Source organism: Haemaphysalis longicornis, unplaced genomic scaffold, assembly GCF_048455015.1.
Source record: "Haemaphysalis longicornis isolate Haplotype H1 unplaced genomic scaffold, Haemaphysalis longicornis Haplotype H1 scaffold_1, whole genome shotgun sequence".
In the NCBI taxonomy this organism is placed as follows: domain Eukaryota; kingdom Metazoa; phylum Arthropoda; class Arachnida; order Ixodida; family Ixodidae; genus Haemaphysalis; species Haemaphysalis longicornis.
In genome coordinates this window covers 26800766-26825180 of record NW_027526203.1, presented here as the reverse complement: position 1 = coordinate 26825180, position 24415 = coordinate 26800766, and the positions used below count along the sequence as shown (strand labels likewise).

At 48.2% G+C, this 24415-nt stretch overlaps 1 non-coding gene and 1 pseudogene across 1 annotated transcript; one reads left to right on the top strand and one right to left on the bottom strand.

Annotated features, from left to right (window-relative positions):
- Positions 1 to 24415, top strand: part of LOC144160314 (N-terminal kinase-like protein) — an 84267-nt pseudogene that overhangs the window by 33989 nt on the left and 25863 nt on the right.
- On the bottom strand, positions 12832 to 12904 carry Trnai-gau (transfer RNA isoleucine (anticodon GAU)). The gene has a single exon. It is a non-coding gene; the product is annotated as a tRNA-Ile (tRNA).

Sequence of the window (24415 nt, the reverse complement as noted above, 5' to 3'; positions counted from 1 at the left end):
CAGCACCTTTGCCAGAGACCGACCACAAAATAGTCTTCAGACCAACGCCCAGGCTTCACCTCGCTAAATGGAAGGACTCTGACGCTACCCTCGTGATGGCACGAGCCGTAGACACGCCGCTTCGGGACTTCGTAAACAAAGTGACTACTTAGCTTCAGTGGACCCAAGATCTGCTTGTGGCAAGCACAGCGCACGAGGATATCATCGACCGCCTCACAGCCATCAGACAACTCCAGGTAGGCCCATACCTGTGCACCTTTACTGCTTATCTCGAAACACTGCCCAACACGAGGGCGGTAGTAATAATAATAATGTTTATTCACATTTCAAAATACAGGACATTATCCAGTACCGCATAAGTCACATGGTGGTGGTGGTGGTGATGTTTATTGACGGGTGGACCTAGCCTTGCGTGGTATGCCGGCAATCGCTCACCCCATCAGCACCTTTTTACCGCTATGCGTGGAAATTCACCATGACTCGCTGAGGCTTGTGACACGTAAAAATTGCAGGATCAAACGAAAGATGTCCCTCCTCGTGATCCAATGGCCTTCCGGGAAAATTAAATCGTTCAAAGAGGCATGCGGAGCGGCTATCCTTCGCAGTTCTTTAAACAAAGCTAACCGCTCCACCGCATGCTCTCGGCAGTCTATAATAAAATGACCGATGTCGCCTGTAGCACCACACGTTCCACACAGAGGTGAAGAGATAATGTTCAGCCTATGGAGCCACGCCGGTGTCCGCTCTGAGTTGGTCCGGATGCGGAACAGTAAGGTTGCCTCTGTCCTCTTCAATTCTTTGGTGACACAAGGTCGATGTTGTGGTCACCAAAGGGAGCGGGAATGATGTTGTATGATCGTTTTTAAAATGCGCCCTTCATCTAGGGCCACCTTCAGAAAACGAGTGCACGATGTCGCTTCACGAGCCAACTGGTCCGCAGCCTCGTTTCCAAGCACTCCTACGGGGGAAGGGACCCACTGGAAGCGAACGCTAAATCCGTTTTCCTTTATCTGCTGAAGAAGACGCAGGGAGCATTGGCAAATTTTATCTGCGAGAAATCCGAGCTGCAAGAGTTGTAGAGCCGACTTGGAATTCGTTATAATTACCGCATGCTGCACCCGAAGCGATTTTATCTTTTTTCAAGGCCGCCTCTATCGCTATGCACTCTGCCGTTGTTGATGACGTCAACTGGTCAATGCGAGCCGCCAGGAAACGTTCATGCCGGGAATCACAAAGGCCGCTGCGCTGGTATCTGCTTCTCTGTCGACAGATCCGTCCGTGAACACATGAACACAATCTCTTTACGACCGATCCAAGTGCTCAACTGCCAACATTCTCGCTTCCGCCACTGGTGTATATCTCTTCGAGCGGATGCCCGGAATGGTGAGCTGACACTCCAAACTCTCGAAAGACCACGGTGGCTCCAAGCGATGTTGGTTCTTCCGCCGTTGCGGGTAGAGAATGCTGAGAGTGTTGAGCGCCACGTATATGCGAGATTCCACCCTTAGGCGGAGACGCCTGAGCAAGGCCTTTCCGGCTGCGGACTCTCCCAGCCGGACAAGCGGCAAGAGCAACCGCTGAGACGCCATCAAGCGAAGAGGTGGAAAATGGGACTCTTCCAGGACTTTTTACAGCAAAGCTGTAAATGGCTAGGATCCAGCAGATCGTCTCCGGTCCCAGAGCGATGTAGACAGGAATCGCTAGCGAGCGCAGCGCCACGTTGCGGAGCCCACTCAAATCCATGGAATCGTAAAACTGCGCGCCTCACCCACAGGGCATGCAAAAAATCATACAAAATTGAAAAGGTCCTAGCATGCGCCGTGATTACCATACGCGCACTATAATAAATTTCTACCCACGATTCCTGTGTGTTTTGTAGCGTAAGCTACACTGGCCGAGGTTGAGCATTTTCGCGTGTGCCGTGAAGGGCGTTGTGCGCAAGTGCGAGGGGTATTGGATTGGATACCATTGAATTGGATTGGATTGGCTTGGCTTGGCTTGGATTGGATTGGATTGGATTTGATTGGATTTGGATTGGATTGGATTAAAGTGGATTGTGTTGGATTGCGTTTCGTCAGAGCCAGGGTAGACGCACCGGCGCCGGCGCGTGCCCAGGTGTGCGCCGCAATTGCGCAGTAGCCAAGTCTAATGCTACGTCGGAGCCGCTGAATAGCCATTTCACGTGGCTCGTGAAGAGCCGTGCTGTGCATGCGCGAGGAGCAGTGACTGGACAGGGTTGGACTTTCAGTTAATAACCGGAAACAATGTTCAATCGCAAATTACAAACAAACGTGTTTTGCTTTGTGCACCCCTTGGACTACGTCCCAGTCAAACCTCACGTTGAGGCTCAGCACCGCAGCTTTGCTGGCCATCCTTCTTCACAGAGTAGAAGGGCACTGAATTTTTTTGTTTGCCGCCGCCTGGGGAACTCCTAGGGATATCTTAACGCCCTGTCGGTGCCGCGCTTCCAGACGAGCATACTGGGACTCCGAGGGAGACAAAACAGGCAGCTGATAAAGTACCCGATTCAAGGTGAGCGCCGAGTGGAGCCTAAGCATAGAAGATGGGTGACTCCCCCAGTTAGATCCATCAATTCATCGAAGCACATTTAAGCGGGAACCATAGACGTGACAACAGAATCCATGGCCTGCCTCCAGAATAATTTATAGTCGATGGTGACGCCGAGAAACTTCACACGAGTAGCTTGCCGGATTGGCAAGCCACCTAAAGTTAACTTGAGGCGGGTCGCTTTCCGTTTCTCTCCGAGAAACAAAATAAAGCAAGACTTTTGCGCGGAGACTCTTAGTCCCACTGACGAGAGATATGCTTGTACCGTACGAATCACTCCTTGAGCAATCATAGCCAACCGCTTGTGTTGATAACCTGAGATCCAGATGCATATGTCGTCGGCATATATTGATAAGTGCACTGACTTGCAGTCCTTTTTTACGGCTCGAGGAAGGCCCGCCATAGCCACATTGAAAAGTGTAGGAGACAGAACACTTCCCTGTGGCACACCTGGCGATACACTTGTGCGCGTCGCTGGGCAGTCACAGGAGCGCGCAAATTGGGACACGACGGGAATAAAAAGCTCAAGGAGCCCAACAATCGCAAGGAAAATATCTTGAACAACTGCCACGCGCAGAAAAAAAACGCCAAGTACTTTTTACTTACATACGTAGGAAAGGCATTTAATAGTCAGTCGCACTTCAAATTGTTACAATGGTTTTTTAGGTACATCCAAACAGCGCAATGCATTCATTCAATGTCTGCAATAAATGCCATCAAAAATGTTTTATCTGCTTCATATTATTAACCACTGGCTCGGTTTTAATTCTGTTAAATAAATGTGGGACATAAACGGCACGGGTTTTTTTACCATAACAAGTGTACACACGTGGCAATACAAACTTTTCAACGTTTCTCGAAGGCCTAGCTTTAACATTCACAACTTTGAATTCATTTTGATAAAAGTGCTTGCACAAAGCATCAAACATAAATTGCTTTTGAACAGGTAAAACATGAAATTGTTTCATGACATCTTCCATTGGTTCACCATGGTTCTTTGTACTATAAGCGAGGTTGTAGGCACTTTTATGGAGGATGGTGTTCAGAATATTGAGCTTATAAGATGATGCGAGACCATATATTGCAATTCCGTATTTGATAATGAACTCTCTTAAACTTTTATATACAAGCTTTTTAACTGAAGTGTTGCAAATAGAGCGCAGCGCGTACAAGGAAGCGCACACTGCTCTAAGACGTTTGGCAACGTATTCAATGTGAAGGCTTCAATTGAGTGTGTCGTCAAAATATAACCCCAAGTATTTTACGTTATGGTAAAGTGTTAGCACGGAACAAGAAGAGTTATTGCAGTCACTGCCGTGCAAGTGTAATCGGCAAGCTGATCGAAAAGACTTAGAAGGGCTAGGGAAGCAAATAAGATTTGTCTTCAATTTATTTATATAGATATGATTATCGGTCAGCCAGTGTAAAACAATTCAGAGATGCGTTTCGAACGAACACAACGTCACAACATGCGTTGCAAGTCTGAACAGGGATTGACAGACGATGGTTTGCGTCCTCCTGCCCGCCGTAAATTCGGCACTCGACTCGCGCGCGTTTTGCGGGGACGAACAGCAAGTCACTTAACTCTGGCGCACAAGCCGAGATAGCTTTTAGCCACGCACAGTGCACATACCCCATGCGAGGTTGAGTCATGCATCGCTCGAAAAAGATAATCCAGACCATGGGAAGCACTATCCACCCGCAGAAACACAACCTCGCATTTCATCGCGAAACAAAGGCGTCCACAACACACACACCATTGCCTCCTGTAATGCCAAACGCATGTCGCACTTCCCAATGGGAGTGGTACGCCTGCAGTGCCCACATGTCGCGAGGTGGGGCCCCTAGCTGAACCGATGTCACGCAACCGTAACTGACTTCTAGAGCGGTTTGTGCCTTGCTTCCAAGGCAACCGATGTTTGAGATTGTCAAAGAAATGGCGCTCGCTCCAGCGCTAGAAAGCTCAGAGCCGTGGCGGAGCATGTTTTATCAACGTTGCGGCTCTCCACCACGCGTCGCCCGAAGCAGAACTGGTCACATGATTGAAGCGTTTTGTACACGGCTTCTGAATCGGTTTAAAATGTCTTTTTTCACATGCCGCCGGCAGGAATTACCAACGCTGCAAAATAAGACCCGGCCCCAGCGGGCGACATCTGATACGGCGATTTTTGGATAAACAGTGCGTGGTGCATGAAAGGGAACGAGCGCACAATCCTACCCGTGCGGCTGCCAGTTCGCCGCCAATAAAAAGTCACGTGCCGCCGATAGCAACTGCAGCAACGTACACCTCGAAAGGGCAAGGCCAGGCCGCCGCACACATGCAGCCAGATTTTTCGTTCGCTTTTCCAGCCTTGAGCGGAGTGCGGCATCCATGGTGTCAACAAAGCTTGCCCGTAGCATACGGCAGTCTTGGAAGCGAAATAGTGGAAGTACGTTACCGCTGAGGAGCGCAGCATCATGGGAGGGAAGGTTGGCGCGTCGTCAACAGCGAAGAATAAGTTGAAAGGAGGAGGAAATGCGGCGCGACGATAAAGCGCGGTTTTTTATTTACGATTTCTCAGCTAATACTCATCGCTTTAACATAATTCTTTCGGGGACGGAGATTGCTAACACATTGCTTTATTTGGTTACATGTACATCCATGCATCAGAGGAAGGTATTTCAGGACCCCTTTAAAAGCCAGCGAGTCCGGCGGACCGCTCGCCAGTCTGCTGCGGTGCGCCACTCTTTTGCGTACCTGCACACTATGCGTGCGCTTTCATTAAATAGTGCTCGTTTGCGTCGCCGTTAAGAATACATGGTGCAGCGTTACCTTGCTGTTTTGTTGCGTGTCTCAGTGACAAAATTCAGCGAGCATAAGAAGCGTGAAATCTGTTTTGTGATTCCGAAATTAGTGGCCGTTAAACAAAGTGGTCGGGCGAACCGAGAGGCCGCTCGCTTTTCTTGTTTGCGCTCACTTTACTTAATTACAGTCTTGCATCATATATTCTCTGTTCGCACTTAACAGGCTAGAATGAGGGTCAGCAATTAACGTTTTGAAGTGTATGGCCGAGTTTTATGCAGCGGACACGGCGGAGGGCTGGACGGAAAATCGGGTGGGAGAGGAAGGGGGGCTTTGAATGCAAACCGAAAAAATTCCGCGAATCGCCAATAATATTTGGCAATATTCTAGCGAGGTGTGAAGATGGGGGACAATTCAACTGGAAGCGACCAATTTTCGGTTCTTGCCTCACTGTCTAACTCCATTTGAGGACAAAACTGGCGGGTCGAAGTTCAGGTAGTTAGCGACGAAGATGACGAACAGAGTCAGTGATGATCGCATGTAAATATACGGGGCCGTGCGCCGTGTATGCGGCTGTGTTATGTTATGTTATGTTATGCAAATATAGAAGTACATATTTCTTCAGGCAGCGGGCGTGCGATTTGGTGATTGTTTTGTGTCCTTTATTAGCGCTTTATATGTTTATTTTTCGCAATGCCTCACCTACTCGCTAGTATGCATGCACCCTGCCGTTCGTAAATCATGCGGCGTAAAACATTACGCAAGGATCATTTAGTGTGCGAAAATACAAAACAAAATTTCCACTCGTTTTTATGGTGGTGCCAGGCCAGCAGTGTCAGCTGAGTCGGCTGCGCAATTCTTGGGTGCGCTTGCATGCTCCCGCTGAAGCAACCTTTTGCAGTTACCTCAAGCTATATGATGAGAAGCGGTCCGTGTTTATGCTATTTGTGAACTTTCCTTTGGCGACCGCACGCAAGAAGAAAGAAAGGTAATCGTCGTCAGGAAGTTATACCACCCAACCTGGCGATAGTGTTCCAGGCCGCGACGTCCGTGACAGCTCGTTGAAAAGAAAGCCGATAAATCGGCTTGTTTGAGCGGATATTATTTGTTTAGCCTCTACAACTACTTTAAGGTCTATTTCATACAGTATGTAGTCATTTATACGCGCCACAAAGCGATTAAACTAAGTACAACCAAGTTTCACTCTGCCTAGTAATTGAAAATGCGTGGAGGGCGGCGAGGGTCGCTTGCTTTTGTACTACCCAGAGGCGTCGGCCACTAGGGGCGCTGCATGTCGACAAAACTCCAGCGCAGGAGGCCTATACAAACATACATATCAGGCGTTCGTTCTTTACGAAATGAGCAAAATAGAGGAACTGTAACTAAGCCGGATAAAACTGCAGTGACATGAAAAAATGCGGAACTATCCCCTAAACAAGGGGTGGCAAGAAATTAGGTGAAATAACGGCCTGGAAACATGTACGCGGATCGTAGTTCGTATCGAAAATGAGCCAGACCCTGCTGTTTCACTAATAACAATGAGCCAAATCCGTTTGCCCAATGGGAGTTTGCTGTCGGCTTCACTCTTGAAACGATTTTGTGGGTTCTTTCGGAAGTTTTTTCTTTTTGCTTTTCAGAGCTGGCTTGCCATGAATTCAAACGGCAATTCGAAAATCGGCGAAAAATTCGACCCCAGAAGTCAACGACGAAGTGCAGGGGATAGGTGCACGAATTGAAACAGAGATGTGAAACAATGATTTCATCGTGTCTCTCCCGTCCCGTCGGAGTAACTCGGGTTATTCTATTTTTTTTACTCCCACATTTATCATTTCAGTAATTAACTAAATAGCCGCCGCTTACCAGCTTTGACAAATCTACCCCCCCCTCCACCCATCTGAGTACGAACCACTTCATTAAGGGGAAGATAAGCCTCCTGTGAAGCGTTTTGGAAATTCATAGCAAGGCAATAAGAACATCATTACTTCGTGAGTGACTTCTGGCGTGCCCAAGAAAATTGCGCTAGGAAAGAATTTGAAAAGAGCTTTTAATGGTGACACGAGGATTCCCCTGCTCTTCATCGTATAGTTCTACTGTTCTTGAAGCCCTTTTGCATATGTTTATTCTCTTTTCCACCAAAACTCAATCGCACCATTCGGTAAAGTCAATTCAAATAACGTTTTTATAAAAATGCCTCATCAACTTGATTGTTTCAATTTGACATGAGCGATATCGAATCGAAACTTATCATCCCAATATTGCTCAAATACACCGCATAAGTTTTAATTACTTGTGGCCATAAACTTCTCATAGGTGAACTGTTCGAAATACCTTACAGGCCCAGCATGGCATTGGGTAAGGGGGGCAGAAAGAGCGGATAATCAAATAATAACATTACTTTTTAACGAACATATAATAGCTTCGATAGCGTTGCATTTATGACCGGTAACAAACTTCCCCTTTTTTCTCAAATTCGCGTTGGGTGGATATGGCTCATTTCGGTAAAAAACGTCTCATACATACATACATACATACATACATACATACATACATACATACATACATACATACATACATACATACGTACATACGTACATACATACATACATGCATACATACATACATACATACATACATACATACATACATACATACATACATACATACATACATACATACATACATACATACATACGTACATACATACGTACTATCGGCGTCAAATGAAACTCGAACACGAAAATATAAACCAGAACTTGCGAAATTGAAAAATACTGTTCGTAGAGGTCATATAATGGCACGCTCTTGGTATATTTGGAAATTCCTACTTCCCGACGTTGTCTTTTGTAACTAAGACGCGCTTCATTTTGGATCGCATGGAAAGAAGTCACGCTAGTTGTGTGTTCTGATTCGCATTTTCGTGTTCGCGTTTCATTTAACGCCGATAGTACATACGTACATACGTACATACATACGTACACCCGGCGTCAAAATAGGCCGGGGCACGCGATCGCGTGGCAAAATGCATTGCCGCGACATCTGACGTTGCACATCTGGGGTAGAGACACCGATGTGCGCGTGCGCGTCCAACCACGCTCGCTAGCCTGTTTTTTTCATTCGCTTCAAACGGTAGCGCTGATCACACTCAGAGCTTGGCGCCAGGGGTCACTTTCTTTGCTCAACATGTCTTGCTCGTACACGCTTCAGCGGCCAAGGGTGAGAGTGAGGATGCGTTGCTCGCACTGCCCTGCTATGACAGATAACTAATCTTGCCCGTCTCGCGGTGACAAAATTGTGTCCCACATATGCTCTCCCACTTCGGTATTTCTTACAGCTATGCTCTTCTTGGGCTGGGCTTGACTACAGCCTGTCCTTGTATCGTTTTACGCTCCCTTCGGAGTTCACAGCAAAGCGTTTGTGTTTACAGGTAAAGCCGACTTTATGAAGATCGGCGGAAGCTTGGTCTTTGTAAGCTGGCCTTCCGACACTGCCTGTTGCGCAGCGTAGCATGGAAATCTACGGAGGGAGTATGGTTAAAGAAAACGGCTTTAACTCCTGTCTTATTAAATGTATCGAAAAACAAGTTCTATGAAACTATGCTGATAGGACGATTATACCGCTATGTCGAGTATCGTTTACTTGTCGTAATTAGGTAGTGAAGTTGTAAACGTTGGAGAATTAGTTTGTTGCGATTATAGCGCAATCTACGGAGAGAGATTGCCATGTATTGGAGAAAACCGTCGTAACTGCGGCTCCGCGCTGTTTCAGTAAATGTCAATCACAATCGGTGGAACGAGTTTTAATATTTTTTTCCTGAAACATGCAATTGGTTGTTAACTAAGAATTAGCACACAAACAGAATACGAACTGAAGCAAGAAATAATTTATTTTATGAAGGTGTGATGAGACTTCACCTTGAACACGTTCTGAATCAATTAAAAAAGGGGAAACGGGAGAAGAGTTCGGCGTGGTAGTGGGTTTGACAGAAACTTAACAAAAAAATTCAGTGCCCTTCCACTCTGTGAAGAACGATGACCATCAAAGCTGCGGTGCCGAGTTTCAACGTGAGCTTTGACTGGGTCCAAGGGGTGCACGTAGCAGAACACGTTTGTTTGTAATTTGCGATTCAGCATAGTTCCTGATTAATTCACTGAATGAACTTTTGATTAACTAGAGTTTTCTTCCGGTAGACAAACATGGGGCTGTCCGTTTCCCTCCCGTAGAATCCCATATGTACTGACAGCGGACGAGAATTACACGATATTTACAATTTTACTGTGAATCATGCAATTTTGAAAAATATAAAACCCGGCTTTGGGTTAGATTTGTCTTAGCGGCTAATTGTCATATAATTTGTTTCGGTATAGTTTCAATGAAAAAAGCATTAGAGCCACTTTATGTGATGGTATTCCCTCCGAAGATTGATTTGATTCACTGTTCAAGAGTCGATGTGGGAAAGCCACCTTACAAAGATCAAACTTACAACGATCCCCTTAATGTCTGCGTCACCTCTTAACACAAATGAATTGCTCGGAAGCCATTTTAGGGAACAGCCCTTTGGCGCCCTTCTCTGGGCTCAGCTGCGTGGGCGTCGTCGTGACCGAGCGAACGATGGGAAGACCGACGAGTGAAGGAAAGCAAAGGAGGAGAATGTCGAGAAATTGGGAGGGGAGTAGGTTCGCCGTGGTGGCGCGAGCCAGTGCTCTCCGAAAGTGTGCGGTGGGGAAGGGAAGGGGCAGTATGCTGTGCCCGCACGAGGTGCTCGACGCTTGGAGGAAACGTGAGGGGAGCGTTCACGCGACAATAATGTGCGTTCGCTTAATGCTATGTTCAGACTAAATACGTAACAGCCGTATCGTGCGCCATGTACGTAAAAAACGGCGTTTTACACAGTTCGGTTGGCTGAGACGTCAAATGACGTCATTACTTAAAGATATTACGACAATTGCGACAACACTCTGAACCCGGCCTAAGACGCAGTTCTTGTCTACATCTTGTCTACATTCTTGTCTACATTGCTCTATTACCGGAGACGATCTGCTGGATCCTATCCATAGACGGCTTTCCTGCAAAAAAGAATGCAGTATTTAAAATAAGATAGCAGTCCCGTTTCCATCTTTGTCACAGCACCGCAGAGCGAGCAACGCATCTTCAACCTCGTCCTCGGCCGCTGAAGCGTGTGCGAGCAAGAGCGGTTGCTCAAAGAAAGTGGCCCCTGGCGCCAAGCGCTGAATGTGACAAGCGTTGCCATTTGAAGCGAATGAAAAAAACAGGCTAGCGAGCGTGGTTGGACGCGCACGCGCACATCGGTGTCTCTACCCCAGATGTGCAACGTCAGATGTCGCGGCGATGCATTTTGCACGCGCCCGCGTGCCCCGGCTTATTTTGACGCCGGGTGTACATACATACATACATACATACATACATACATACATACATACATACATACATACATACATAAACAGCAAAACGGAAAAGAAATGAGGGGTTCGCTGAATAAAGGCAGGAAGGCAAAGGGGAAGTGTCGTTCGTCATTTGTTCTCATTGAAAAAGATGTAGCTATTGAAATAATTCAAAGATCGAAAGAAAGTAGAGTGGAGTGGAAAAAACGTTTATTTAGCCTGCTAAACCGACGCGACACAAGCCATGGTCCGCGTCACGCCCGTTTTCGAGGGAGCGTCCGGATCTTGTCGAGCCGCTGCCTCTCGGGCTTGCTGGTCGGCCTATAGATGGTCGTCTTGATCGTACGACGACAGCGCCGCTTCAAGTCCAAGTGGCAGAGTTCCTATTTTTGCCTTTTTTGGATGCTTCTTGCCCTCCCACAGCACGTGCGTGAGAGTCACCGTCTCCCTGCGGCAGGCCTTGCACTTGCTGTAAGAGTAGGTTTTGGGATACATCTTGTGCAGGAATTGTGGTGTCGGGAAAGTCCTCGTTTGCGGTTGTCGCAACATTACCGCCTAGGCTCTGTCCAGCTTTTCGCTGGGTGAATGGCGCTTCCTTTGAGCCAGTCGGTACGCCTTCGTGATCTAGTTGCACATGACCATTCTGTCCTTTGTAATGTACCAGAGTCTATCGGCGTCTGCCTCGTTGCCAGCGGGGCTGAAAGATACTGCGTGCGCCTAGGCGTGGGCACACTCGTTTATATTTTCCTTTTTTTCCGACACCTTGTCCTCGTCCTGCTTGAAACCAGACGAGGCGCTTCTTGAAACTAAGGTCGGCCTGCTCCAGGATGCGGGCGGCGGCGGGTCAACAAGGCTGCCGAGAAAGAAAACTAGAAAAAGAAAAATGTCAAAAACTGTATCTGTTTCAAGAAAAATAAATTACGAACAACCTTTCCCCATTGCTTTCCTTGGCGTTCTTGACTGCTGACCCTTATTTCTGCCTCTCTCTTTTTCTATATGTATGTCTTATGTCTATCAATATTTAAATATATATATATATATATATATATATACAGGGTGTCCCAGCTATCATGCACCAAGATTTAAAAAAAGAGTAAAGGTGTAACTCGAATAAAACCTAGTGCATAATGTTTGCAGTACTGTGGAGAAGTGGGCAGCATTTTTTTCGTTAATGAGACTTCACTAATTAATTGTAATTAATTATCTAACTCGAGAAGTACTGCCCTAATCACTAAAGTGTCAATGAGGCACTTGTAGGTACCCACGAGGGGAATCGAACTGCGGTATTTTCAGCCACGAACTAATTGCGTACTCATTTATTATGACTGATAAAGAAAACCCGCGAAATATGAAAAATACCATGTGACGGCGCCTTCGCGCGCTTTTGCGCGCCTCGTAAAGCAATGCCCTCAAACAGGCTGCCTCTGAATTAGCCAGAATGAAATAGACAAAAGAAAGAAAGAAGAAATCGCGACCGAGTTTGTGCCTTATCTGCACAGGCACCCCGCGAATCTTGCTGTTGCTGCTCCTTCCATGTATGCCTTTATCAAGGTGATGCGCTGTCTCTTGGGGCGGGTGACAGGCGAAGCAGTTGCTTTCAATCATCTTGTTTGGGGACGCTGCTTTACAATGCGCGCGGAGGCGCCGTCACGTGGTATTTTTCATATTTCGCGGGTTTTCTTTATCAGTCAGAATAAATAAGTACGCAATTATTTCGACGCTGAAAATACCGCAGATAGATTCCCCTCGTGGGTACCTACAAGTGCCTCATTGACACTTCAGTGATTAGGACTGTAATTCTCGAGTTAGATAATTAATTACAATTAATTAGTTACATATCATTAACGAAAAAATTACTGTCCGCTTCTGCACAGTACTGCAAACATTGCGCACTAGGTTTTCTTCGAGTAACGCCATTGCTCTTTTTTTAAATCTTGGTGCATGATAGCTGGGACACCCTGTATATATATAGAAATAAGAGTTGGCAGTCAAGAAAACCTCGTAAAGCAAAGGGCAGGATGTGTTAGGTCATTAAAACAGATAAACAATTTGGAAAGAAAGAAGGAAAGTGCAGAAAAAATGCCCTCCGGGTGGGATCCGAACCCACGACCTCCAGAATATCGGTCTGGTGCGATAACAACTACGCTACCGGCGGGGCGATTTTCCCCTCCACTTTCTAGGGAATTTATGTAGGTATTTTTGTTTCCTCTGCTTGGGGGTGGGGGCCAGCGTCACTCGGACTATTCGGAGTGAAGTGGACCTTCTTTTTAACCCCCGGGCCGTGACTCGATGTCTACGACATGTCGAGAATGGTCGACCAGCGTTGAACCCTCTTAAGCTTCCTATGGCACCAAGACTGCCAGAACAGAGGCCCTCGCTATGCATGTAGGGAATCAGAATATGAAATGGGGGGCTCGTTGAAAATGACCCAGAAATAAGTGTTGGCAGTCAAGAAAACCTCGGAAAGCATAGGGAAGGATGTGTTAGGGCATTGAAACAGATAAACAATTTGTAAAAAAAGAAAGTGGAGAAAAAATGCCCGCCAGGTGAGATCCGAACCCATGACCTCCAGAATACCGGTCTGGTGCGATAACCACTACGCTACCGGCGGGGCGATTTTCCCCTCCACTTTCTAGGGTATTTAGGTCTAGTTATTTTTGTTTCCTGTGCTTGGGGGTGGTAGCCAGCGCCACTCGGACTACTCGGGATGAAGGAGCACTTCTTTTCAACATTTTTTCTCTACTTTCTTTCTTTCTTTCCAAATTGTTTATCTGTTTCAATGACCTAACACATCCTCCCCTTTGCTTTCCGAGATTTTCTTGACTGCCGACGAGCCCCTCATTTCATATCCTTATTCGCTACATGCATAGCGAGGGCCTCTGTTCTGGCAGTCTTGGTACCATAGGAAGCTGAAGAGGGTTCAACGCTGGTCGACCATTCTCGACATGTCGTAGACATCGACTCACGGCCCGGGGGTTAAAAAGAAGGTCCCCTTTACCCCGACTAGCCCGAGTGGCGCTGGCTACCACCCCCAAGCACAGGAAACAAAAATACCTAAACATAAATACCCTAGAAAGTGGAGGGGAAAAGCGCCCCGCGGGTAGCGTATTGGTTATCGCACCAGACCGGTACTCTGGAGGTCGTGGGTTCGAATCCCACCTGGCGGGCATTTTTCTCCACTTTCTTTCTTTCCAAATTGTTTATATGTTTCAGTGCCCTAACACATCGTCCCCTTTGTTTTCCAAGGTTTTTTTGACTGCCAACTCTTATTTCTGTGTTATTTTCTACGAGCCCCTCATTTCATATTCTGATTCGCAACATATATATTCTACATACATACATATATACATAAAAATTCTTCATCTCTTTCTATGACCCACCCCAACCTCCCCTTTGCTTTCCGAGGTTTTCTTGACTGCCAACCCTTATTTTCGGTCTTATTTTCACGGAGCCCCTCGTTTCCCACTTTCTGATTCGCTATATATATATATATATAATTATATGTATATATATAATTATATATATATATATATATATATATATATATATATATATATATATATATATATATGAGTATATACAGAAAAGTAGGTCGGCAGTCTACAACGCCAAAGGAGCCATAGGGGCGTGGTTAGGCTCTTTTTTTACTACGGTTAATTAAGTTATTATTATTTTTTTTAATATGCGGAAGAACAAAAGAAAGAAAAACACACTGCCAGAGTGGGGACCGAACCCACGCCTTTCGATTAGATCTCGAATACCTTACCAATTCGGCTATCTGGGCGACTGTGTTCTCCTTCACTTTCTGGGCTATTTATAGTTTACTAGAAGTGTATCTTACGCTTGAGGGTGGTAGACAGCGCCACTCTGACTACACGGGGAGAAGGGGACCTTCTTTTTCAACCCCCGGGGCGTGACTCGAACGTCCACAGCCTGTCATGAGCGGGTAACTGGCGGGAAGCCTCTTATGCTACCTAGGCACCAAAGCTGCCAGAACCGAGACCTTCGCTAGGCTTTCGCAGAATAATATAGTAAGGAAATGAGGAGCTCGTTGAGGAAAATACAGAAAGATAGGTCGGCAATCTACAACGCCGAAGGAGGCATAGGGGTGTGGTTAGGCTCTTTTTTTACTACGGTTAATAAAGTTATTATTATTTTTTTAATATGCGGAAGAAAGAAAGAAAGAAAAACACGCGCCCAGAGTGGGGACCGAACCAACGCCTTTCAATTAGATCTCGAATGCCTTACCAATTCGGCTATCTGGGCGACTGGGTTCTCCTTCACTTTCTGGGCTATTTATATTTTACTAGAAGTGTATCTGACGCTTGAGGGTGGTAGCCAGCGCCGCATATTAAAAAAATAATAACTTTATTAACCGTAGTAAAAAAAGAGCCTAACCACACCCCTATGCCTCCTTTGGCGTTCTAGACTGCCGACCTATCTTTCTGTATTTTACTCAACGAGCCCCTCATTTCCTTACTATAGAATATATAAATATATATATATATATATATATATATATATATATATATATATATATATATATATATATATATATATATATATATATATTGTAAGGGTCTTGGTTACTCGGTGAGGTAAGGCGTTTATTTTACGCCTAAGCCATCTCGGAACACCGGACCAGCAACCAACGATGATGACGATCAGCCTCGTAGAAGACGAAGCCTTCCTCGATGTGTTTGGTGGTGGGGATAATGGAGCAGTGAAATAAATGATTTTCTACGCTTCGGAGCTTCGCGCTCAGACTTATTCTCCCCCCAAACACCCCCCCCCCCCCTCCCGCACGGGGCACCTTGAGTAATCTTGGTGACGGTGAGTGGCGACACCGCGTACCCCGAGCCCCCCATACTTAAGCTGTCACCTACCGTGACTAGAAGTTGAAAGGTGAAGGGTTAGAAGCCGTGAACGGTGGTCGTCGGAGCCTTGATCAAGCTCCGGCCGATGGGCCTGGTAGACAGGCAGAGAGCTCCGGGACCTCTTTGACAATCAGGGTAAGCTCAAAGGAGAAAGTACCCCCGTCTCCCTGCTTTTATACTACGATATATGGTTTCCAAATTTTCTAAATCCAGAGATCGGCCCCTAAAAGGGGCCGCACCGAAGTATCCTTTCCTCCGTTGCCAATGACAAGTTTCCCAAAGCCGGAAAACTATGCTAGGTTTTTGGTAATCGAATCTGTTGATGCGTCAAACCCCCTTGCCACAAAGTCTGTCTTCCTGATCTCCAAATTTCTTGAGGGCATTGTTGGTCAGTCCTACAAAGCCAAAAAAGTCAGGACAGGAGAAGTTCTTGTAGAAGTGAATAACAAGCAACAAGCTACAAATCTCTTGACTCAAACTCGCATCGCAGATCTCGACATCAGAGTCACACCCCACCGCAGCCTTAATAGCTCCCAGGGTGTGATCTCTGAGTCAGATTTGATGAATGAAACTGACACCGATCTGTTGGAAGGCCTTAAGGACAAAGGTGTGACAGCAGTGAGGCGTATCATGATTCGTAGAGATAACAAGGAAATCCTAATAAAACATGTAATATTGACTTTCAACCATTCCACAGTTCCAGGTTTCATTCATTGCCCCGTCAAGCCATACATCCCCAACCCCCGCCGGTGTTTTAAATTCCAGCGGTTTTGGCATGGCACTACAGACTGCCGTGGTCGACTAACATGCGCCAAGTGCGCACAACACGATCATCCATCAGACAACTGCCCATCGCAAACCCTCATGTGTGCTAACTGCCAGGGGCCCCACGGGGCCTACTCTAGAACATGCGAGAAATTCAAACAGGAGAAGGAGATCATCGAGGTGAAAGTCGTTGAGAACCTTACCTTCCCAGAGGCGCGAAAGAGGTTCGCCTCTTTCCCCCTGGGGAGGTATGCCGACGCAGCTCGCCGGGGGGCGGAGCGGCGTCTGGTGTAAACAAGGACCCAGTTCAGCGAGTCTGACCTGGTCCCGCCTCCGCCCCCCGTTGGGTTGCCTCACGCAGCCCAACCCGGCACCACGCCGCTTGCTGAGCCAGCAGCGGTTGTGGTGCAAACCACTTCTGTTGGGACCGGTGCCGCTCCCGCTTCTGTCTCCCCGTCCTCCAGTGCGTTGGAGGGTACCGAGGTGATGGACACCACGGGCCCCACACCGGCTCCCACCACCACTGCACCGCCCCTGCCACCTCTGGCGCCGGCGGCGGTGGCGGCTCAAACGAAGGGCTCCCGAAGTGGGGCCAAGTCCGGGGTGCCCGGGTCGGGCACCCCTCGGACATCCGATAACGAGATGGATGTCGGGCCGTTCCTGCCTGCAACGCAGCGGAAGGAGCGGCTTCCGACGCCCAAGCCAGCAGCAGAAAGGCCCAAAAAGCCAAATCCTAGAGCAACAGCCCCGAAAGACACATTAACACACATACACACAGACTTCAGTAGCTTCTAAATCTCCATGATGGGAAGAGAAAATATTACTCAATGGAACTGTAGAGGCCTCATTAAAAATCTTGATGATGTCCATTAGATATTGCATTCGAACCAGCCAAGTGTGATGTGTCTTCAGGAGGCGCATTTGAATCCCAATCAGACTAATTTCTTGAATAGGTACATGGTATGTAGAAAGGATAGGGTTGGCTTCACACACTCTTCGGGCGGTGTAGCCAAAATAGCCTGGAAATCCCTAGCATGCCACCCTATCGCTCTCAACACCGTCCTTGAGGTTGTAGCAATACGGACAATAATTTTTACTATATTGATAACGGTATGCTCCATTTACATTCGTCCTGATTATGCACTTTCGAACTCTGACTTCGAGGCGCTGGTCGACCAGCTGCCCGAACCGCACATCCTAACAGGCGACCTTAATGCACACAACTCTCTTTGGGGCTCCTCCAGAACGGATGCCCGAGGTCGCCTGATAGAGAAATTTCTAACATCTTCAGGAGCATGCCTTTTCAACAAAAAGCAGCCTACATACCATAACTTAGGACATAATACATACTCACATCTCGACTTGGCTATTGGTTCTGCAATTCTCTTTCCATGTCTTGAGTGGGGCGTGGGCACTGACCCATATGGTAGTGACCACTTCCCCACTTCCCTAACATATATAGGTAAAGGCCCATGCAGTCCATCTTCCCATAAAAGGTTTAATGAATCAAAAGCAAACTGGAGCACATTCACACAAACATCTCAACTACACCACACATCCATAAAACACCTACACGTGGAGGAAGCAGCCCAACTCGTCACGGCGACTAATCCTGTGCTGGGTTCCAGGCCATGCTGGAATCACGGGGAATGATACCGCGGATCGCATGGCCGCCGCTGCTGCACTTGCAAACACAGTGGACATAACAACAATACCTTACACTGACCTCAAGCCACACATAAGACAACACCTTCGCAAAACATGGCAAGCCGACTGGAGTACACGGACAGACAACAAATTACACATAATAAAACCCCACCTAGGACGATACACTAGTGACTCACATAACAGATTCATCGAAGTTGCCCTAGCTAGATTACGGATAGGCCACACGCACGCGACACACTCCCATCTGCTCACTGGATCTCCAAGACCCCTGCGTAGCAGGTGTGGGGAGGGCCTATCCGTACTTCACATCCTCATTACATGCAAAGCACTCCAGACAACAAGACGCAAGCACTTCCCTCAACTCTACAGACAACACAATTTACTACACCCAGCACTCTTTCTAGCGGATGATCCCGTGATTCCTGTGCAGCGCACTTTTAAGTTTCTCAGTGACATCAAGTTTTTACATCTCATTTCCTATCACGCGTAGTTTTTTTAAAGCCTTATTTCATACCATGCACTATCACAACCTGGTCTTTTACACCAGCCATCCTCACTGTATTTTATTGATTTGACTTTTGTTCTTGCTTACTGATTTTAGTGTCTACGTTCTCACCTCTCATATTTAACCACTGTTTTGGCGCTCTTTGCCCCAGTTGGCCTTTTGCCATTAACATCCAACCATCATCATCATTATTCCCCCCCCCCCGCCCGTCAAGGCGGCTTCCCGGCCGCAATCACACGGAAGGACGACGATGGAACGGCTTGAGCCGAGACACGTGGACAATCTCGGTGCCACGGCATCGGTGGTCGGCAGGTGGAGTTACGGGGTTATGCGGAAGTTGACCGGTGAGGTTTTTTTCTAGAACGGTGTACGGTCCAAGGAAACGGTGAAGGAATTTTTCGCAAAGTCCAGGAACCCGGAAAGGGGTCCATAAGGAAACTTCATCGCTTGGTCGGAATCGGAAATCAACAGTCCGGTGAGATGCGTTGTAGCGCTCTGTCCTGTCCTGCTGACACTCGAGTAGTGCGGTCACGGGCAAGCTGGCGGCAATACTTCACGCGAGAGATGAACTATTCAGTGCTTGGATCAGAACGTGATACAGGGGCGGTAAACAAACGGGTGTCTAGTGGCGAGGACGGTTGGCGGCCGTATACGATGAAAGAATGGGGAATAGCCGGCGGTGCGTTGGGTAGCCGTATTGTAAGCGAACGTTACGAAATAGAGTATGTGGTCCCAATTGCTGTGATCAGGTGCAATGTACATTGAAAGCATGTCAGAAGGCGTGCGATGAAATCTTACAGTAAGTCCATTAGTTTGAGGGTGATATCGGGTGGTCAATTTGTGAACAGTTTGTGAGGCATGCAGGACTTCTGCAACGATGTTCGAGAGAAGCGTCCTCCCCCGGTCACTTAGCAGGACACGAGGGGCGCCATGCCGCAAGACGCTGCGGTGCAAAAAGAAGCTAGCGACCTCTTCGGCACATCCAGTACGCAAGGAAGCCGTTTCAAAATAGCGTGTCAGATGGTCCACAGGTGTGACCATCCAGCGGTAACCGGTAGGAGCTCTAGGTAGCGGCCCGTACAAATCAATCCCAACAACCTCAAAAGGCTCAGCGGGGCACGAGACAGGTTGTAGCTGTCCAGCCGGAGGTGATGTAGGGCGCTTGCGACGCTGGCAGGAGGTACAGGACGCGACGTACTTGGATACGCTTGTGGACATGCCAGGCGAAAAGAAACGGGCTAGGATGTGGTCATACGTTTTCTCATATCCGAGGTGGCCAGCGGTCGCATCGTCATGAAAGACCTCCACATTTGTCTGCTGCAGTGCCCGGGGTACAACGGGAACCCACTTTTCTCCAGTAGGATGGTAATTTTGACGATGCAACACGCCATCAACAACCCGAAATTTTGTTTGCTGGCGCCGCAAGCGACTGTTTGGAGGTTGTGTTCTACCACTCAGTCTGTCGACATTGCTTTGACAATAGTGGTCTTCTTGTTGGAGCTTTTTAAGCTCAAAGCGTTCACCTACCGCAATGGAGCTGACAGGCGCAAGCGGCAACGCTTTTTCCGGCGGCGTTACGCAAGCAGTATGTGAAGGCGATAGCGGGCAGCGCGATAGCGCGTCTGCATTCAGGTGTTTCTTGCCCGACTTGTATGTGACAGAGAAGTCGTATTCTTGTAAACGAAGAATCCACCGTCCAACGCGTCCAGTAATGTTCTTTAAAGTTGATAACCAGCAGAGTGCGTGATGATCGGTTACAATGGTGAAATGGCGGCCGTATAAATATGGCCGAAATTTCTGGACAGCCCAATAGACGGCAAGGCATTCCTGTTCTGTGATGCTGTAGTTTTTTTGGGCGGCCGTGAGACAGCGACTGGCATAAGCAACAGTCCACTCATCCTGTTGGAGGAGAACGGTGCCAAAGCCGGTCCCACTGGCGTCGGTATGGAGAAGTGCGGGTCTTGTCTCATCGAAGTGGCACAACAGTGGGCGACAAGTAAGCGCACCTTTAAGAGCGTGAAAAGCTTTTTCACAGTCGTCGGACCAGGTGAAGGGAACGTCGGATTGCAGAAGCCTGTTGAGAGGTGAAGCAAGGGTGGCAAAACCGGGAATAAAACGGCGAAAGTAAGAGGCAAGGCCGAGGAAACAGCGAATGGCTTTTTGTTGTAGCGGTCGAGCAAAATTGAGCACAGCTGTTATTTTGTCAGGGTCTGGTTGGATGCCTTCTTTGCTGACAACATGACCGAGGACTTTGATTGTTTTGCTGGCAAAACGGCATTTCTTTGTGTTGACCTGAAGTCCAGCGTTTGCTAAACATGTAAGTACTTGGTTCAAACGCTCAAGATGTTAAGGAAAAGTCGATGAGAAGATCACAACATCATCCACATAACAATAACATGTCCTCCATTTGAGTCCACGCAGGACTGTATCCATGAGACGCTCAAAAGTAGCTGGGGCATTATATAATCCAAAAGGCATAACATTGAATTCATAAAGCCCGTCCGGGGTGGGAAACGCAGTTTTTTCTTTGTCAGATTCATGCATCGGGATTTTCCAATAGCCGGATCGGAGGTAAATGCTCGATAAATACTCCGCACCTTGTATACAGTCCAAAGCGTCATCTATTCGGGGCATGGGGTATACATCTTTTCGGGTAATTTTGTTTAGTGCACGATAATCAACGCAGAAACGCACTGATCCGTCTTTTTTACGAACCAAAACAACGGGCGACGACCACGGGCTAACAGAAGGGCGAATGATGTTGCGTTCAAGCATGTCCGAAACGTGGTCCTCAATGATCTTTCGTTCAGACGAAGATACACGATACGGACGGCGGCGGATGATACGAGAGCCATCCGTGTCAATGCGGTGTGCTGTTGCGGAACTCTTCCCTAGCTTCGACTAAGAGAAGTCAAAACAAGCTGCGTGTTTTTCAAGCAAAGCAAGGAGGGACTCTGCCTCTTTAGGGCTGAGGTCAGAGCTAATGGTTGCGACAAGAGCTGCCGATGACAATGCAGGATCCGAAAGGCGCTGGCCTGCTGACGACGAGCAAATGGGCATAACAGACATGACCTGGCTGTCAGCAGCAGCAGTAGCAATAGCAGCACCTTTGGGCAGCAAGATCGGCTCTGAACCGACGTTCGTTGCAGCAAATACCGCTGACCCATTCGAAAACCGAACGAGGCCGGTGGGAATGACGACTCCTTTAGGAAGGAAGGACCGTGCAGGAACGGCTAAAATGTCACCATCTTGAATCCTACCTGAGCACATTGTCATTAGTGTCTCTTGCCCAGGGAGCAAAACTTTATCAGCTTGTGCCACCAACCGAGGCGGCTCCTTATGATCAACGCTGGAGAAGTGGGTAGCCGTGAGTTCGACAGCCGGTAAATTGCAGGAAATGACAGCGGACGCCGAAGATAGAAAGTCCCACTCCAGAATCAATTGGTGTGCACACGGAGTAAGCACTGCACAGGGAACGTGATGACGGCTTCCATCTATGAATACTCGAACTGTACACTGCGCTGAGGGTTGCAGTACGACTCCGTTAGCATTGCACAGTGACGGACCAGTGTAAGGAGTTTTAACCTTAAGGGAGACGCGAACACAAATCTGCATGAATAACCGAAACGCTTGCACCAGTATCCACAAGAGCATTAACAAAAATTCCTTCCACTAGCACAGATAAAAAGTTTGATGGTCATTGAGGAGGACTTGAGCATTTTCCGAGCGACGCAGTTTCACCTCCGAAAACTGCAGGCCCTAGATTTCCGAGTGGTTGTCGGGAACGTGGGAAGCCGGGTGAAGAGGAGACACGGACCGTCGATACGGTGAGGATGATTGGCGGCGGGAGGGACGATTGGTCTGAGGCGGTTCAAACGAGGGAGAGGGTGGCGATGAGCGTCGCGGGGTTGAATCATAGACACGACATTGTGAACCGTAAGGATAACCGAAATCTCGTTCAAACGGTGCGTACCCTCTTCGTTCATCTTGCATACGGCGTCGGCAGAAGCGGGACATGTGGCCCCGGATCCCGCAGTAATAGCAGACAGGTCGGTCACTCGGAAAGCCTGGCGAGGGGTTCGCACGTTGGTGTAGTACCCCCGTGGAACGGTCGCTGCGGAGATCGCTGTTACACGTGCGGGTGCGAACGGGGCATCTTGAGGCAGGGGCGGTCGCGATACCATCGCCGAGTAGGACGGGGTGGGAGTTGTAGTAATGGGGGTGGCGTCGGCATCGCACCCGTCATGGATGCCAGCTCCTCCTTCACGCGGTCGCGCAACTGGTGCGCTTCCGAGCGAAAGGAATCGCGTGGAGGAGACGGCGGGTCATTGAACTGGAGCTCTTCGCGGATGATTTGACGTATGAGGGCGCGTAGGTCCACGTCCCCCTGTGGTTGCATAGCAACACCATTTGGTTGCAGACGGACGGCTTGCAGTTCGTCCAGGCGCTGACAGGTTGTCCGGGTATCGCTGATGGTCGAAAAATTTTGAATTACAAGGGAGTTGAAGTCAAAAGGTGCTATGCTCTTCAGGACATGGCGAACCTTGTCGGCCTCCGGCATGCTTGCATCCACACGGCGACATAGAGCGAGAACGTCCTCTATGTAAGACGCATACGTCTCCTCAGGGCCTTGAAGGCGACTGGCCAGCTTCCTTTTCGCCACGTCTGACCGAGCGGTTGGCCTACCGAATATCTGGCGCAGCTCCTCACAAAAGGTGGCCCAGTCGGCGAGCCGGTGGTTGTTGTTAAGAAACCATGTTTGTGCCACCTTGTCCAAGGAAAACCCAACGTTCTGTAGCTTCGCCACGTCATCCCAACGGTTAAACGCACTGACTCGAGTAAACTGATCCAGCCAGACTTCAACGTCTTCATGGTAGAGCCCGGCGAAATGAGGAGGATCGCGCTGGCAGCTGGTCATAGCAAATGCCAGAGGCGCAGCAGGGGAGGTGCCAGCGGGACTGCTTCCGGCCTCACGCTGCATCGCTGCTACAGGCAATCGCCTACCTCAACGGAGCTCCAGGGGTCTGCTTGGAAGGCGTTGAGGACGAGATCGAGCGCAACCTCCACCACTTGTAAAGGCCTTGGTTACTCGGTGAGGTAAGGCGTTTATTTTGCGACTAAGCCGTCTCGAAACACCGGACCAGCAACCAACAATGATGATGATCAGTCTCGTAGAAGACGAAGCGTTCCTCGATGTGTTTGGTGATGGCGATAATGGAGCAGTGAAATAAATGATTTTCTCCGCTTCGGAGCTTCGCGCTCACAATATATATATTAACAAGGTGTTTATTGACAGGGAATGGTAGAGTTCCAGGCGATGGTAATCAGGAAGACTCCGAGAGGACTAGCCGGAGCAATGATCACGGTGCAACGAGCTATCCGAGATCATTACTAGTTGCCAGCGAGAATGGCGCTATCGTCGTCTTTACAGTCCCCATTCACTGCATACCAATTGTTGCCCATGGCCATATATCAGAGTACACCCACACGGGGCATACTGCGTCCTTCGCAGTGCATAATAGCATACTCCAAATGGGCAAATATTTTGCACTACAATTACCCCCCGCCGAAAAAAGGAGCCATTCTGGCGACCTAAGGGCAAGATAAAACCATCGGTTTGTGGTAAGCCTTGAGACAGCCCACGTGCACAGTTTCGCGACCGCGACAATAAAGGCCCGGGAACCACGTGGGCGGCTCAACTAGGTAGTTCAGTGGGGTTCTACGCTCAATTACATGGTAAGGACCATTATTTTTGAAGAGTAACTTCTGAACAAGACCGGGAACAGTTGAGGGTATCCACAGCCACACAACAAAACCGGCAGCGAACTCATGGCGCGGTGTTTCATTGTCG